Here is a 20,511-nt window from a genome sequence, read left to right as displayed (position 1 = left end):
ATGAATGTTAAATATATGTTTAGTTTATGAATATTAAATACATGTTTAGTGTATTAATATTAAATATATATTTAGTTTATTAAAATTAAATACATGTTTTGTATTAATATTAAATACATGTTTAGTGTATAAATATTAAATACATGTTTAGTGTATTAATATTAAATACATGTTTAGTGTATTAATATTAAATACACTTTTAGTGTATAAATAGTAAATACACGTTTAGTGTAACAATATTAAATACATGTTTACTGTATTAATATTAAATATATGTTTAGTTTATTAAAATTAAATACATGTGTTTGTATTAATATTAAATACATATTAAGTGTAAGAATAGTAACTACATGTTTATTGAATGAATATTAAATACATGTTTAGTGTATGAATATTTAATACATGTTTAGTGTATTAATATTAAATATGTGTTTAGTTTATTACAATTAAATACATGTTTTTGTATTAATATTAAATACATATTTAGTGTATTAATATTAAATATATGTTTAGTTTATTAAAATTAAATACATGTTTTTGTATTAATATTAAATACATGTTTAGTGTATTAATATTAAATACATGTTTAGTGTATTAATATTAAATACATGTTTAGTGTATAAATGTTAAATACATGTTTAGTGTATGAATATTAAATATATGTTTAGTTTATTAAAATTAAATACGTGTTTTTGTATTAATATTAAATACATGTTTAGTGTATAAATATTAAATACATGTTTAGTGAATTAATATTAAATACATGTTTAGTTTATTAAAATTAAATACGTGTTTTTGTATTAATATTAAATACATGTTTAGTGTATAAATATTAAATACATGTTTAGTGTATTAATATTAAATACATGTTTAGTGTATAAATATAAGTGTATGAGAAACCAAACTTATGTAAAAAAAATAAAAGAAACAAAAAAAAGGAAAAAGAGAGAGAGAGAGACGGAGAGGACCGGACTTATTAAGAGAGAACGTGCGCCCTCCTGTGGACTTCTGCCGCAACTGCACACATAAAGAAATTCATTATTTCCAAGTGTGCCTTATTTAGAGGATAATAAATACATGTTTACTGTATGAATATTAAATATATGATTAGTATATGATTACATATACGTTTAGTATATGATTATTAAATACATGTTCAGTGTATTAATATTAAATACATGTTTAGTGTATGAATATTAAATACATATTTAGTGTATAAATATTAAATACATGTTTAGTGTATAAATATTAAATACATGTTTAGTGATTGAATATTAAATATAAGTTTAGTGTATAAATATTAAATACATGTTTAGTGTATGAATATTAAATACATATATATATATATATATGGATGTTTAATGTATGAATATTAAATACACGTTTAGTGTATAAATATTAAATACACGTTTAATGTATGAATATTAAATACATGTTTAGTTAATGAATATTAAATGCATTTTTAATGTATGAATATTAAATACATATTTAGTGTACAAATAATAAATACATGTTAAGTGTATGAATATTAAATACATATTTAGTGTATAAATATTAAATACATGATTAGTGTATTAATATTAAATACATGATTAGTGTATAAAAATTAAATACATGTTTAGTGTATTAATATTAAATACATGTTTAGTGTATAAATATTAAATACACGTTTAGTGTAATAATATTAAATATGTGTTTAGTTTATTAAAATTAAATACATGTTTAGTGTATAAATAATAACTACATGTTTAGTGTATGAATATTAAATACATGTTTAGTGTATAAATGTTAAATACATGTTTAGTTTATGAATATCAAATACATGTTTAGTGTATTAATATTAAATATATATTTAGTTTATTACAATTAAATACATGTTTTTGTATTAATATTAAATACATGTTTAGTGTATGAATATTAAATACATGTTTAGTGTATTAATATTAAATACATGTTTAGTGTATTAATATTAAGTATATATTTAGTTTATGAATATTAAATACATGTTTAGTGTATGAATATTAAATACATGTTTAGTGTAAAAATATTAAATACATGTTTAGTGTATGAATATTAAATACATGTTTAGTGTATTAATGTTAAATACATGTTTAGTTTATGAATATTAAATACATGTTTAGTTTATTAATATTTAATATATATTTAGTTTATTACAATTAAATACATGTTTTTGTATTAATATTAAATACATGTTTAGTGTATGAATATTAAATACATGTTTAGTGTATGAATATTGAATACATGTTTAGTGTAAAAATTATTAAATACATGTTTAGTGTATTAATATTAAATACATGTTTAGTGTATTAATATTAAATACATGTTTAGTGTATAAATAATAACTACATGTTTAGTGTATGAATATTAAACACATGTTTAGTGTATAAATATTAAATACATGTTTAGTGTATTAATATTAAATATATGTTTAGTTTATTAAAATTAAATACATGTTTTTGTATAAATATTAAATACATGTTTAGTGTATAAATATTAAATACATGTTTAGTGTACGAATATTAAATACATGTTTAGTGTATAAATATTAAATACATGTTTAATGTATGAATATTAAATTCATGTTTAGTGTATTAATATTAAATACATGTTTAGTGTATTAATATTAAATTAATGTTTAGTGTATAAATAATAACTAAATGTTTAGTGTATGAATATTAAATACATGTTCAGTGTATGAATATTAAATACATGTTTAGTGTAATAATATTAAATATATGTTTAGTTTATTAAAATTAAATACATGTTTTTGTATTAATATTAAATACATGTTTAGTGTATGAATATTAAATACATGTTTAGTGTATTAATATTAAATATATGTTTAGTGTATAAATAATAACTACATGTTTAGTGTATGAATATTAAATACATGTTTAGTGTATTAATGTTAAATACATGTTTAGTTTATGAATATTAAATACATGTTTAGTTTATTAATATTAAATATATATTTACTTTATTACAATTAAATACATGTTTTTGTATTAATATTAAATACATGTTTAGTGTATGAATATTAAATACATGTTTAGTGTATGAATATTAAATACATGTTTAGTGTAAAAATATTAAATACATGTTTAGTGTATTAATATGAAATACGTGTTTAGTGTCTTAATATTAAATATATATTTAGTGTATAAATATAAGTGTATGAGAAACCAAACTTATGTAAAAAAAAAAAAAAGAAACAAAAAAAAAGGAAAAAGAGAGAGATAGAGAGACGGAGAGGACCGGACTTATTAAGAGGGAACGTGCGCCCTCCTGTGGACTTCTACCGCAACTGCACACATAAAGAAATTCATTATTTCCAAGTGTGCCTTATTTAGAGGATAATAAATACATGTTTACTAAATGAATATTAAATATATGATTAGTATATGATTACATATACGTTTAGTATATGATTATTAAATACATGTTCAGTGTATTAATATTAAATACATGTTTAGTGTATGAATATTAAATACATATTTAGTGTATAAATATTAAATACATGTTTAGTGTATAAATATTAAATACATGTTTAGTGATTGAATATTAAATATAAGTTTAGTGTATAAATATTAAATACATGTTTAGTGTATGAATATTAAATACATGTTTAATGTATGAATATTAAATACACGTTTAGTGTATAAATATTAAATACATGTTTAATGTATGAATATTAAATGCATTTTTAATGTATGAATATTAAATACATATTTAGTGTATAAATAATAAATACATGTTAAGTGTATGAATATTAAATACATATTTAGTGTATAAATATTAAATACATGATTAGTGTTTTAATATTAAATACATGATTAGTGTATAAAAATTAAATACATGTTTAGTGTATTAATATTAAATACATGTTTAGTGTATTAATATTAAATACATGTTTAGTGTATAAATAATAACTAAATGTTTAGTGTATGAATATTAACTACATGTTCAGTGTATAAATATTAAATACACGTTTAGTGTAATAATATTAAATATGTGTTTAGTTTATTAAAATTAAAAACACGTTTAGTGTATTAATATTAGATACATGTTTAGTGTATAAATAATAACTACATGTTTAGTGTATGAATATTAAATACATGTTTAGTGTATAAATGTTAAATACATGTTTAGTTTATGAATATCAAATACATGTTTAGTGTATTAATATTAAATATATATTTAGTTTATTACAATTAAATACATGTTTTTGTATTAATATTAAATACATGTTTAGTGTATGAATATTAAATACATGTTTAGTGTATGAATATTAAATACATGTTTAGTGTAAAAATATTAAATACATGTTTAGTGTATTAATATTAAATACATGTTTAGTGTATTAATATTAAGTATATATTTAGTTTATGAATATTAAATACATGTTTAGTGTATGAATATTAAATACATGTTTAGTGTAAAAATATTAAATACATGTTTAGTGTATAAATATTAAATACATGTTTAGTGTATTAATATTAAGTATATATTTAGTTTATGAATATTAAATACATGTTTAGTGTATGAATATTAAATACATGTTTAGTGTAAAAATATTAAATACATGTTTAGTGTATTAATATTAAATACATGTTTAGTGTATTAATATTAAGTATATATTTAGTTTATGAATATTAAATACATGTTTAGTGTATGAATATTAAATACATGTTTAGTGTATGAATATTAAATACCTGTTTAGTGTAAAAATATTAAATACATGTTTAGTGTATTAATATTAAATACATGTTTAGTGTATTAATATTAAGTATATATTTAGTTTATGAATATTAAATACATGTTTAGTGTATGAATATTAAATACATGTTTAGTGTAAAAATATTAAATACATGTTTAGTGTATTAATATTAAATACATGTTTAGTGTATTAATATTAAGTATGTATTTAGTTTATGAATATTAAATACATGTTTAGTGTATTAATATTAAACACATGTTTAGTGTATGAATATTAAATACACTTTTAGTGTATGAATATTAAATACACGTTTAGTGTAAAAATATTAAATACATGTTTAGTGTATTAATATTAAATACATATTTAGTTTATTAAAATTAAATACATGTTTTGTATTAATATTAAATACATGTTTAGTGTATAAATATTTAATACATGTTTACTGTATTAATATTAAATACATGTTTAGTGTATAAATAATAACTACATGTTTAGTGTATGAATATTAAATACATGTTTAGTGTATAAATATTAAATACATGTTTAGTGTATTAATATTAAATTTATGTTTAGTTTATTAAAATTAAATACATGTTTTTGTATTAATATTAAATACATATTTTGTGTAAGAATAATAACTACATGTTTATTGAATGAATATTAAATACATGTTTAGTGTATTAATATTAAATACATGTTTAGTGTATGAATATTAAATACATGTTTAATGTACGAATATTAAATATATGTTTAGTGTATAAATATTAAATACATGTTTCGTGTGCGAATATTAAATACATGTTTAGTGTATGAATATTAAATACATGTTTAATGTATGAATATTAAATACATGTTTAGTGTATGAATATTAAATACATTTTTAATGTATGAATATTAAATACATGTTTAGTGTATAAATATTAAATACATGTTTAGTGTATGAATATTAAATACATGTTTAGTGTATGAATATTAAATACATGTTTAGTGTAATAATATTAAATATATGTTTAGTTTATTAAAATTAAATACATGTTTTTGTATTAATATTAAATACATGTTAAGTGCATAAATCTCAAATACACGTTTCGTGAATAAATATTAAATACATTTTAAGTGTATGAATATTAAATACATGACTAGCGTATTAATATTAAATACATGATTAGTGTATAACTATTAAATACATGTTCAGTGTATAAATATTAAATACATGTTTAGTGTAATAATATTAAATATATGTTTAGTTTATTAAAATTAAATACATGTTTTTGTATTAATATTAAATACATGTTTAGTGTATGAATATGAAATACATGTTTAGTGTATGAATATTAAATGCATGTTTAGTGTATAATATTAAATACATGTTTAGTGTATGAATATTCAATACATGTTTACTGTATAAATATTAAATACATGTTTAGTGTATTAATATTAAATAAATGTTTAGTTTATTAAACGTAAATACATGTTTTGTATTAATATTAAATACATGTTTGGTGTATAAATATTAAATACATGTTTAGTTTATGAATATTAAATACATGTTTAGTGTATAAATAATAACTACATGTTTAGTGTATGAATATTAAATACATGTTTAGTGTATAAATGTTAAATACGTGTTTAGTTTATGAATATTAAATACATTTTTAGTGTATAAATATTAAATACATGTTTAGTGTATTAATATTAAATACATGTTTAGTGTATTAATATTAAATACACTTTTAGTGTATAAATATTAAATACACGTTTAGTGTAAAAATATTAAATACATGTTTACTGTATTAATATTAAATATATGATTAGTTTATTAAAACTAAATACATGTTTTTGTATTAATATTAAATACATGTTTAGTGTATAAATATTTAATACATGTTTACTGTATTAATATTAAATATATGTTTAGTTTATTAAAATTAAATACATGTTTTTGTATTAATATTAAATACATATTAAGTGTAAGAATAATAACTACATGTTTATTGAATGAATATTAAATAAATGTTTAGTGTATAAATATTTAATACATCTTTACTGTATTAATATTAAATACATGTTTAGTGTATGAATAATAACTACATGTTTAGTGTATGAATATTAAATACATGTTTAGTGTATAAATATTAAATACATGTTTAGTGTATTAATATTAAATATATGTTTAGTTTATTAAAAATTAAATACATGTTTAGTGTATGAATATTAAATACATGTTTGGTGTATAAATGCTAAATACATGTTTAGTTTATGAATATTAAATACATGTTTAGTGTATTAATATTAAATATATATTTAGTTTATTAAAATTAAATACATGTTTTGTATTAATATTAAATACATGTTTAGTGTATAAATAATAACTACATGTTTAGTGTATGAATATTAAATACATGTTTAGTGTATAAATATTAAATACATGTTTAGTGTATTGATATTAAATATATGTTTAGTTTATTAAAATTAAATACATGTTTTTGTATAAATATTAAATACATGTTTAGTGTATGAATATTAAATACATGTTTAGTGTGTACATATTAAATACATGTTTAGTGTATGAATATTAAATACATGTTTAATGTATGAATATTAAATACATGTTTAGTGTATAAATATTGAATACATGTTTAGTGTATGAATATTAAATACATGTTTAGTGTATGAATATTAAATGCATGTTTAGTGTATAATATTAAATACATGTTTATTGTATGAAAATTCAATACATTTTTAATGTATGAATATTAAATACATGTTTAGTGTATAAATATTAAATACATATTTAGTGTATGAATATTAAATACATTATTAGTGTATTAATATTAAATACATGTTTAGTGTATGAATATTAAATACACGTTTAGTGTATGAATATTAAATATATATTTAGTTTATTAAAATTAAATACATGTTTTTGTATTAATATTAAATACATGTTTAGTGTATTAATATTAAATATATGTTTAGTTTATTAAAATTAAATATATGTTTTTGTATTAATATTAAATACATGTTTAGTGTATTAATATTAAATACATGTTTAGTGTATTAATATTAAATACAAGTTTAGTGTATAAATGTTAAATACATGTTTAGTCTATGAATATTAAATATATGTTTAGTTTATTAAAATTAAATACATGTTTTTGTATTAATATTAAATACATGTTTAGTGTATAAATATTAAATACATGTTTAGTGTATTAATATTAAATACATGTTTAGTGTATGAATATTAAATACATGTTTAGTGTATGAATATTTAATACATGTTTAGTGTATGCATATCAAATACATGTTTAGTGTATGAATATTCAATACATGTTTAATGGATATATAATAAATACATATTTAGTGTATTAATATTAAATACATGTTTAGTGTATTAATATTAAATATATGTTTAGTTTATTAAACTTAAATACAGGTTTTTGTATAAATATTAAATACATGTTTAGTGTATAAATATTAAATACATGTTTAGTGTATAAATATTAAATACAGGTTTAGTGTATTAATATTAAATACATGTTTAGTGTATGAATAATAACTACATGTTTAGTGTATGAATATTAAATACATGTTTGGTGTATTAATATTAAATTTATATTTAGTTTATTCAAATTAAATACATGTTTTTGTATTAATATTAAATACATGTTTAGTGTATAAATATTAAATACATGTTTAGTGTATGAATATTAAATAAATGTTTAGTGTATTAATATTAAATACATGTTTAGTGTATGAATAATAACTACATGTTTAGTGTATAAATATTAAATACATATTTAGTGTATTAATATTAAATACATGTTTAGTGTGAAAATATTAAATACATGTTTAGTCTTTTATTAAATTCCATTTTAGTGTATGAATATTAAATACACGTTTAGTGTATGAATATTAAATACATGTTTAGTTTATTAATATTAAATACATCTTTAGTGTATGAATATTCAATACATGTTTAGTGTATAAATATTATATACATGTTTAGTGTAATAATATTAAATACATCTTTAGTGTATAAATATAAGTGTATGAGAAACCAAACTTATGTAAAAAAAAATAAAAGAAACAAAAAAAAAGGAAAAAGAGAGAGAGAGAGAGACGGAGAGAGACGGAGAGGACCGGACTTATTAAGAGGGAACGTGCGCCCTCCTGTGGAGTTTTGCCGCAACTGCACACATAAAGAAATTCATTATTTCCAAGTGTGCCTTATTTAGAGGATAATAAATACATGTTTACTGTATGAATATTAAATATATGTTTAGTATATAATTACATATACGTTTAGTATATGATTATTAAATACATGTTCAGTATATTAATATTAAATACATGTTTAGTGTATGAATATTAAATACATGTTTAGTGTATTAATATTAAATACAAGTTTAGTGTATAAATATTAAATACATGTTTAGTGTATTAATATTAAATATATGTTTAGTTTATTAAACTTAAATACATGTTTTTTGTGTTGATATTAAATACATGTTTAGTGTATGAATATTAAATACATGTTTACTGTATGAAAATTAAATATATGATTAGTGTGTAATTACATATACGTTTAGTATATGATTATTAAATACATAATCAGTGTATTAATATTAAATACATAATCAGTGTATTAATATTAAATACATGTTTGGTGTATGAATATTAAATACATGTTTAGTGTATGATTATTAAATACATGTTTAATGTATGAATATTAAATACATGTTTAGTGTATGAATATTAAATACATGTTTAATGTATGAATATTAAATGCATGTTTAGTGTATAAATATTAAATACATGTTTCGTGTATAAATATTAAATACATGTTAAGTGTATAAATATTATATACATATTTAGTGTATAAATATTAAATACATGATTAGAGTATTAATATTAAATACATGACTAGTGTATAAATATTAAATACATGTTTGGTGTATTAATATTAAATACATGTTTAGTGTATTAATATTAAATACATGTTTAGTGTATGAATATTAAATACATGTTTAATGTATGAATATTAAATACATGTTTAGTGTATAAATATTAAATACATGTTTCGTGTATAAATATTAAATACATGTTAAGTGTATAAATATTAAATACATATTTAGTGTATAAATATTAAATACATGATTAGAGTATTAATATTAAATACATGATTAGTGTATAAATATTAAATACATGTTTAGTGTATAAATATTAAATACATGTTTTTGTATTAAGATTAAATACATGTTAAGTGTATAAATCTCAAATACATGTTTAGTGTATTAATATTAAATTCAAGTTTAGTGTATAAATGTTAAATATATGTTTAGTGTAATAATATTAAATATATGTTTAGTTTATTAAAATTAAATACATGTTTTTGTATTAATATTAAATACATGTTAAGTGTATAAATCTCAAATACATATTTAGTGTATTAATATCGGATTCATGTTTAGTGTATGAATGTTAAATACATGTTTAGTTTATTAAAATTAAATACATGTTTTTGAATTAATATTAAATACATGTTTAGTGTATAAATATTAAATACATGTTTAGTCTATTAATATTAAATACATGTTTAGTGTATGAATATTCAATACATGTTTACTGTATTAATATTAAATACATGTTTAGTGTATTCATATTAAATATATGTTTAGTTTATTAAACTTAAATACATGTTTTTGTATTAATATTAAATACATGTTTAGTGTATGAATATTAAATACACGTTTAGTGTATGAATATTAAATACATGTTTAGTGTATGAATATTAAATACATGTTTAGTGGATATATAATAAATATATATTTAGTGTATTAATATTAAATACATGTTTAGTGTATAAATATTAAATACATGTTTAGTGTATTAATATTAAATACATGTTTAGTGTATAAATATTAAATACAGGTTTAGTGTATTAATATTAAATACCAGTTTAGTGTATGAATAATAACTACATGTTTAGTGTATGAATATTAAATACATGTTCAGTGTATTAATATTAAATGTTTAGTTTATTAAAATTAAATACATGTTTTTGTATTAATATTAAATACATGTTTAGTGTATTAATATTAAAAACATGTTGAGTGTATAAATATTAAATACATGTTTAGTGTATTAATATTAAATATATGTTTAGTGTATTAAAATTGAATACATGTTTTTGTATTAATATTAAATACATGTTTAGTGTATAAATATTAAATACATGTTTAATGTATTAATATTAAATAGATGTTTAGTGTATAAATATAAGTGTATGAGAAACCAAACTTATGTAAAAAAAAAATAAAAGAAACCAAAAAAAAGGAAAAAGAGAGAGAGAGAGACGGAGGGGACCGGGCATATTAAGACGGAACGTGCGCCCTCCTGTGGACTTCTGCCGCAACTGCACACATAAAGAAATTCATTATTTTCAAGTGTGCCTTATTTAGAGGATAATAAATACATGTTTACTGTATGAATATTAAATATATGATTAGTATATAATTACATATATGTTTGGTATATGATTATTAAATACATGTTCAGTGTATTAATATTAAATACATGTTTAGTGTATGAATATTAAATACATGTTTAGTGTATAAATATTAAATACATGTTTAGTGTATGAATATTAAATTCATGTTTAGTGTATGAATATTAAATACATGTTTAGTGTATAAATATTAAATACATGTTTAGTGTATGAATATTAAATACATGTTTAGTGTATGAATATTAAATACATGTTTAGTGTATGAATATTAAATACATGTTTGTGTATAAATATTAAATACATGTTTAGTGTATTAATATTAAATATATGTTTAGTTTATTAAACTTAAATACATGTTTTTGTATTAATATTAAATACACATTTAGTGTATGAATATTAAATGCATTTTTAGTTTATGAATATTAAATACATCTTTAGTGGAAAATTAATAAATAAATATTTAGTGTATTAATATTAAATACATGTTTAGTGTATAAATATTAAATACATGTTTAGTGTATAAATATTAAATACATGTTTAGTGTATTAATATTAAATATGTGTTTACTTTATTAAAATTAAATAAATGTTTTCGTATTATTATTAAATACATGTTTAGTGTATAAATATTAAATACAGGTTTAGTGTATTAATATTAAATACATGTTTAGTGTATGAATAATAACTACAGGTTTAGTGTATAAATATTAAATACATGTTTAGTGTATAAATGTTAAATACATGTTTAGTTTATGAATATTAAATACATGTTTAGTGTATTAATATTAAATATATATTTAGTTTATTAAAATTAAATACGTGTTTTGTATTAATATTAAATACATGTTTTGTGTATAAAAATTAAATACATGTTTAGTGTATTAATATTAAATACATGTTTAGTGTATGAATATTAAATACATGTTTAGTGTATAAATATTAAATATATGTTTAGTGTATTAATATTAAATACATGTTTAGTGTATTAATATTAAATACACTTTTAGTGTATAAATAGTAAATACACGTTTAGTGTAACAATGTTAAATACATGTTTAGTTTATGAATATTAAATACATGTTTAGTGTATTAATATTAAATATATATTTAGTTTATTAAAATTAAATACATGTTTTGTATTAATATTAAATACATGTTTAGTGTATAAAAATTAAATACATGTTTAGTGTATTAATATTAAATACATGTTTGGTGTATGAATATTAACTACATGTTTATTGAATGAATATTAAATACATGTTTAGTGTATGAATATTTAATACATGTTTAGTGTATGAATGTTAAATACATGTTTAGTGTATTAATATTAAATATGTGTTTAGTTTATCAAAATTAAGTACATGTTTTTTTATTAACATTAAATAAATGTTTTTGTATTAATATTAAATACATGTTTAGTGTATAAATATTAAATACAGGTTTAGTGTATTAATATTAAATACATGTTTAGTGTATGAATAATAACTACAGGTTTAGTGTATGAATATTAAATACATGTTTAGTGTATTAATATTAAATATATATTTAGTTTATTAAAATTAAATACATGTTTTGTATTAATATTAAATACATGTTTAGTGTATAAATATTAAATACATGTTTAGTGTATTAATATTAAATACATGTTTAGTGTATGAATATTAAATACACTTTTAGTGTATAAATAGTAAATACACGTTTAGTGTAACAATATTAAATACATGTTTACTGTATTAATATTAAATATATGTTTAGTTTATTAAAATTAAATACATGTGTTTGTATTAATATTAAATACATATTAAGTGTAAGAATAATAACTACATGTTTATTGAATGAATATTAAATACATGTTTAGTGTATGAATATTTAATACATGTTTAGTGTATTAATATTAAATATGTGTTTAGTTTATTACAATTAAATACATGTTTTTGTATTAATATTAAATACATGTTTATTGTATTAATTTTAAATATATGTTTAGTTTATTAAAATTAAATACATGTTTTTGTACTAATATTAAATACATGTTTAGTGTATTAATATTAAATACATGTTTAGTGTATGAATAATAACTACATGTTTAGTGTATGAATATTAAATACATGTTTAGTGTATGAATATTAAATACATGTTTAGTGTATGCATATTAAATACATGTTTAGTGTATGAATATTCAATACATGTTTAGTGGATATATAATAAATACATATTTAGTGTATTCATATTAAATACATGTTTAGTGTATTAATATTAAATACATGTTTAGTGTATAAATATAAGTGTATGAGAAACCAAACTTATGTAAAAAAAAAATAAAAGAAACAAAAAAAAAGGAAAAAGAGAGAGAGAGAGACGGAGAGGACCGGACTTATTAAGAGGGAACGTGCGCCCTCCTGTGGACTTCTGCCGCAACTGCACACATAACGAAATTCATTATTTCCAAGTGTGCCTTATTTAGAGGATAATAAATACATGTTTACTGTATGAATATTAAATATATGAGTAGTATATAATTACATGTATGTTTGGTATATGATTATTAAATACATGTTCAGTGTATTAATATTAAATACATGTTTAGTGTATGAATATTAAATACATGTTTAGTGTATGAATATTACATACATGTTTAGTGTATGAATATTAAATACATGTTTAGTGTATGAATATTAAATACATGTTTACTGTATGAATATTAAACATATGAGTAGTATATAATTACATACATGTTTGGTATATGATTATTAAATATATGTTCAGTGTATTAATATTAAATACATGTTTAGTGTATGAATATTAAATACATGTTTAGTGTATAAATGTTAAATACATGTTTAGTGTATGAATATTAAATATATGTTTAGTTTATTAAAATCAAATACGTGTTTTTGTATTATATTAAATACATGTTTAGTGTATAAATATTAAATACATGTTTAGTGTATTAATATTAAATACATGTTTAGTGTATAAATATAAGTGTATGAGACGGAGAGGACCGGACTTATTAAGAGGGAACCTGCGTCCTCCTGTAGACTTGTGCCGCAACTGCACGCATAAAGAAATTCATTATTTCCAAGTGTGCCTTATTTAGAGGATAATAAATACATGTTTACTAAATGAATATTAAATATATGATTAGTATATGATTACATATACGTTTAGTATATGATTATTAAATACATGTTCAGTGTATGAATATTAAATACATGTTTAGTGTATGAATATTAAATACATGTTTAGTGTATAAATATTGAATACATGTTTAGTGTATGAATATTAAATACATGTTTAATGTATGAATATTAAATACATGTTCAGTGTATAAATATTAAATACATTTTTAATGTATGAATATTAAATACATATTTAGTGTATAAATATTAAATACATGTTAAGTGTATGAATATTAAATACATATTTAGTGTATAAATATTAAATACATGATTAGTGTATTAATATTAAATACATGATTAGTGTATAAATAATAACTAAATGTTTAGTGTATGAATATTAAATACATGTTCAGTGTATAAATATTAAATACATGTTTAGTGTAATAATATTAAATATATGTTTAGTTTATTAAAATTAAATACATGTTTTTGTATTAATATTAAATACATCTTTAGTGTATTAATATTAAATACATGTTTAGTGTATGAATATTATATACATGTTTACTGTATAAATATTAAATACATGTTTAGTGTATTAATATTAAATACATGTTTAGTGTATTAATATTAAATATATGTTTAGTGTATAAATAATAACTACATGTTTAGTGTATAAATGTTAAATACATGTTTAGTTTATGAATATTAAATACATGTTTAGTGTATTAATATTAAATATATATTTAGTTTATTACAATTAAATACATGTTTTTGTATTAATATTAAATACACGTTTAGTGTATGAATATTAAATACATGTTTAGTATATTAATATTAAATATATATTTAGTTTATGAATATTAAATACATGTTTAGTGTATCAATATTAAATATATATAGTTTATTAGAATTAAATACATGTTTTTGTATTAATATTAAATACATGTTTAGTGTATTAATATTAAACACATGTTTAGTGTATGAATATTAAATACACCTTTAGTGTATGAATATTAAATACATGTTTAGTGTATTAATATTAAATATATGTTTAGTTTATTAAAATTAAATACATGTTTTTGTATGAATATTAAATACATATTAAGTGTAAGAATAATAACTACATGTTTATTGAATGAATATTAAATACATGTTTAGTGTATAAATATTTAATACATGTTTACTGTATTAATATTAAATACATGTTTAGTGTACGAATAATAACTACATGTTTAGTGTATGAATAATAATTACATGTTTAGTGTATAAATATTAAATACATGTTTAGTGTATTAATATTAAATATATGTTTAGTTTATTAAAAATTAAATACATGTTTAGTGTATGAATATTAAATACATGTTTAGTGTATAAATGTTAAATACATGTTTAGTTTATGAATATTAAATACATGTTTAGTGTATTAATATTAAATATATATTTATTTTATTAAAATTAAATACATGTTTTTGTATTAATATTAAATAGATGTTTAGTGTATTAATATTAAATACATGTTTACTGTATTAATATTAAATACATGTTTAGTGTATAAATAATAACTACATGTTTAGTGTATTAATATTAAATACATGTTTAGTGTATGAATATTAAATACATGTTTGGTGTATAAATATTAAATACATGTTTAGTGTATGAATATTAAATACATGTTTAATGTATGAATATTAAATACATTTTTAGTGTATAAATATTAAATACATGTTTCGTGTACGAATATTAAATACATGTTTAGTGTACAAAAATATTAAATACATGTTTAATGTATGAATATTAAATTCATGTTTAGTGTATTAATATTAAATACATGTTTAGTGTATAAATAATAACTAAATGTTTAGTGTATGAATATTAAATACATGTTCAGTGTATAAATATTAATTACATGTTTAGTGTAATAATATTAAATATATGTTTAGTTTATTAAAATTAAATACATGTTTTTGTATTAATATTAAATACATGTTTAGTGTATAAATATTAAATACATGTTTAGTGTATTAATATTAAACACATGTTTAGTGTCTGAATATTAAATACATGTTTAGTGTACGAATATTAAATACATGTTTAGTGTATGAATATTCAAAACATGTTTACTGTATAAATATTAAATACATGTTTAGTGTATTAATATTAAATAAGTGTTTAGTTTATTAAACATTGAATACATGTTTTTGTACTAATATTAAAGACATGTTTAGTGTATAAATATAAGTGTATGAGAAACCAAACTTATGTAAAAAAAATAAAAGAAACAAAAAAAAAGGAAAAAGAGAGAGAGAGAGACGGAGAGGACCGGACTTATTAAGAGGGAACGTGCGCCCTCCTGTGGACTTCTGCCGCAACTGCACGCATAAAGAAATTCATTATTTCCAAGTGTGCCTTATTTAGAGGATAATAAATACATGTTTACTAAATGAATATTAAATATATGATTAGTATATGATTACATATACGTTTAGTATATGATTATTAAATACATGTTCAGTGTATTAATATTAAATACATGTTTAGTGTATGAATATTTAATACATGTTTAGTGTATGAATGTTAAATACATGTTTAGTGTATTAATATTAAATATGTGTTTAGTTTATCAAAATTAAGTACATGTTTTTTTATTAACATTAAATAAATGTTTTTGTATTAATATTAAATACATGTTTAGTGTATAAATATTAAATACATGTTTAGTGTATAAATATTAAATACATGTTTAGTGTAAAAATAATAACTAAATGTTTAGTGTATGAATATTAAATACATGTTTAGTGTATTAATATTAAATACATGTTTAGTGTAAAAATAATAACTAAATGTTTAGTGTATGAATATTAAATACATGTTCAGTGTATAAATATTAAATACATGTTTAGTGTTATAATATTAAATATATGTTTAGTTTATTAAAATTAAATACATGTTTTTGTATTAATATTAAATACATGTTTAGTGTATTAATATTAAATACATGTTTACTGTATTAATGTTTAATACATGTTTAGTTTATGAATAATAACTACATGTTTAATGTATGAATATTAAATACATGTTTAGTGTATAAATATTAAATACATGTTTCGTGTATTAATATTAAATATATGTTTAGTTTATTAAAAATTAAATACATGTTTAGTGTATGAATATTAAATACATGTTAAGTGTATAAATGTTAAATACATGTTTAGTTTATGAATATTAAATACATGTTTAGTGTATTAATATTAAATATATATTTAGTTTATTAAAATTTAATACATGTAGTTATTATTCATTCACTAAACATGTATTTAATATTAATACACTAAACATGTATTTAATATTTATACACTAAACATGTATTTAATATTTATACAAAAACATGTATTTAATTTTAATAAAGTAAACACATATTTAATATTAATACACTAAACCTGTATTTAATATTTATACACTAAACATGTATTTAATATTAATACAAAAACATTTATTTAATTTTAATAAAGTAAACACATATTTAATATTCATACACTAAACATGTTTTTAATATGCATACACTAAACATCTATTTAATATTCATACACTAAACATGTATTTAATATTCATACACTGAACATGTATTTAGTATTTTCACACTAAACTTATATTCAATATTCATACATTAAACATGTATTTAATATTCATAAACTAAACATGTAGTTATTATTCATACACTAAACATGTATTTAATATTAATACACTAAACATGTATTTAATATTTATACAATAAACATGTAGTTATTATTTATACACTAAACATGTATTTAATATTAATACACTAAACATGTATTTAATATTTATACACTAAACATATATTTAATATTTATACACTAAACATGTATTTAATATTAATACAAAAACATATATTTAATTTTAATAAACTAAATATAAATTTAATATTAATACAGTAAACATGTATTTAATATTCATAAACTAAACATGTATTTAATATTTATACACTCAACATGTATTTAATATTCATACACTAAACATGTATTTAATATTAATACACTAAACATGTATTTAATATTTATACACTAAACATATATTTAATATTTATACACTAAACATGTATTTAATATTAATACAAAAACATATATTTAATTTTAATAAACTAAATATAAATTTAATATTAATACAGTAAACATGTATTTAATATTCATAAACTAAACATGTATTTAATATTTATACATTAAACATGTAGTTATTATTACTCATACACTAAACATGTATTTAATATTAATACACTAAACCTGTATTTAATATTCATACACTAAACATGTATTTAATATTAATACACTAAACATGTATTTAATATTTATACACAAAACATGTATTTAATATTAATACACTAAATATGTATTTATTATATATCCACTAAACATGTATTTAATATTCATACACTAAACATGTATTTAATATTAATACAAAAACCTGTATTTAAGTTTAATAAACTAAACATATATTTAATATTAATACACTAAACATGTATTTAATTTTAATAAACTAAACATATATTTAATATTTATACACTAAACATATATTTAACATTTATACACTAAATATGTATTGAATATTCATACACTAAACATGTATTTAATATGCACACACTAAACATGTATTTAATATTCATACACTAAACATGTATTTAATATTCATACACTAAACATGTATTTAATATTAATACACTAAACATGTATTCAATATTTATACACTAAACATGTATTTAATATTAATACAAAAACACATATTTAATTTTAATAAACTAAACATATATTTAATATTCATACACTAAACATGTATTTAACATTTATACACTAAACATGTATTTAATATTATTACACTAAACATGTATTTAATATTAATACACTAAGCATGTATTTAATATCAATACAAAAACATGTATTTAATTTTAATAAACTAAACATATATTTAATATTAATACACTAAACATGTATTTAATATTAATACAAAAACATGTATTTAATTTTAATAAACTAAACACATATTTAATATTAATACACTAAACATGTATTAAATATTCATACACTAAACATGTATTTAATATTCATTCAATTAACATGTAGTTATTATTCTTACACTTAATATGTATTTAATATTAATACAAAAACATGTATTTAATTTTAATAAACTAAACATATATTTAATATTAATACACTAAACATGTATTTAATATTGTTACACTAAACGTGTATTTACTATTTATACACTAAAAGTGTATTTAATATTAATACACTAAACATGTATTTAATATTAATACAAAAACATGTATTTAATTTTAATAAACTAAACATATATTTAATATTAATACACTAAACATGTATTTAATATTGTTACACTAAACGTGTATTTACTATTTATACACTAAAAGTGTATTTAATATTAATACACTAAACATGTATTTAATATTAATACAAAAACATGTATTTAATTTTAATAAACTAAACATATATTTAATATTAATACACTAAACATGTATGTAATATTAATACAAAAACATGTATTCAATTTTAATAAACTAAACACATATTTAATTTTAATAAACTAAACATATATTTAATATTAATACACTAAGCATGTATTTAATATTGTTACACTAAACGTGTATTTACTATTTATACACTAAAAGTGTATTTAATATTAATACACTAAACATGTATTTAATATTTATACACTAAACATGTATTTAATATTAATACAAAACATGTATTTAATTTTAATAAACTAAATATATATTTAATATTAATACACTAAACATGTATTTAATATTCATAAACTAAACATGTATTTAACATTTTTACACTAAACATGTATTTAATATTAATACACTAAACAAGCATTTAATATTTATACACTAAACATGTATTTAATATTAATACAAAAACATGTATTTAATTTTAATAAACTAAACATGTATTTAATATTTATACACTAAACCTGTAGTTATTATTCATACACTAAACATGTATTTAATATTAATACACTAAACCTGTATTTAATATTTATACACTAAACATGTATTTAATATTTATACACTAAACATGTATTTAATATTTATACACTAAACATGT

At 17.5% G+C, this 20,511-nt stretch overlaps 1 long non-coding RNA gene across 1 annotated transcript in view; it reads right to left on the bottom strand.

Annotated features, from left to right (window-relative positions):
- LOC133546566 (uncharacterized) overlaps nucleotides 1–20,511 on the bottom strand; it is a 55,296-nt gene that overhangs the window by 1,403 nt on the left and 33,382 nt on the right. The gene's annotated exons all lie outside the window — the stretch shown is intronic.

The sequence above is a fragment of the Nerophis ophidion genome, unplaced genomic scaffold (genome assembly GCF_033978795.1).
Source record: "Nerophis ophidion isolate RoL-2023_Sa unplaced genomic scaffold, RoL_Noph_v1.0 HiC_scaffold_32, whole genome shotgun sequence".
NCBI lineage: Eukaryota > Metazoa > Chordata > Actinopteri > Syngnathiformes > Syngnathidae > Nerophis > Nerophis ophidion.
This window is presented reverse-complemented; position numbering and strand designations above follow the sequence as displayed.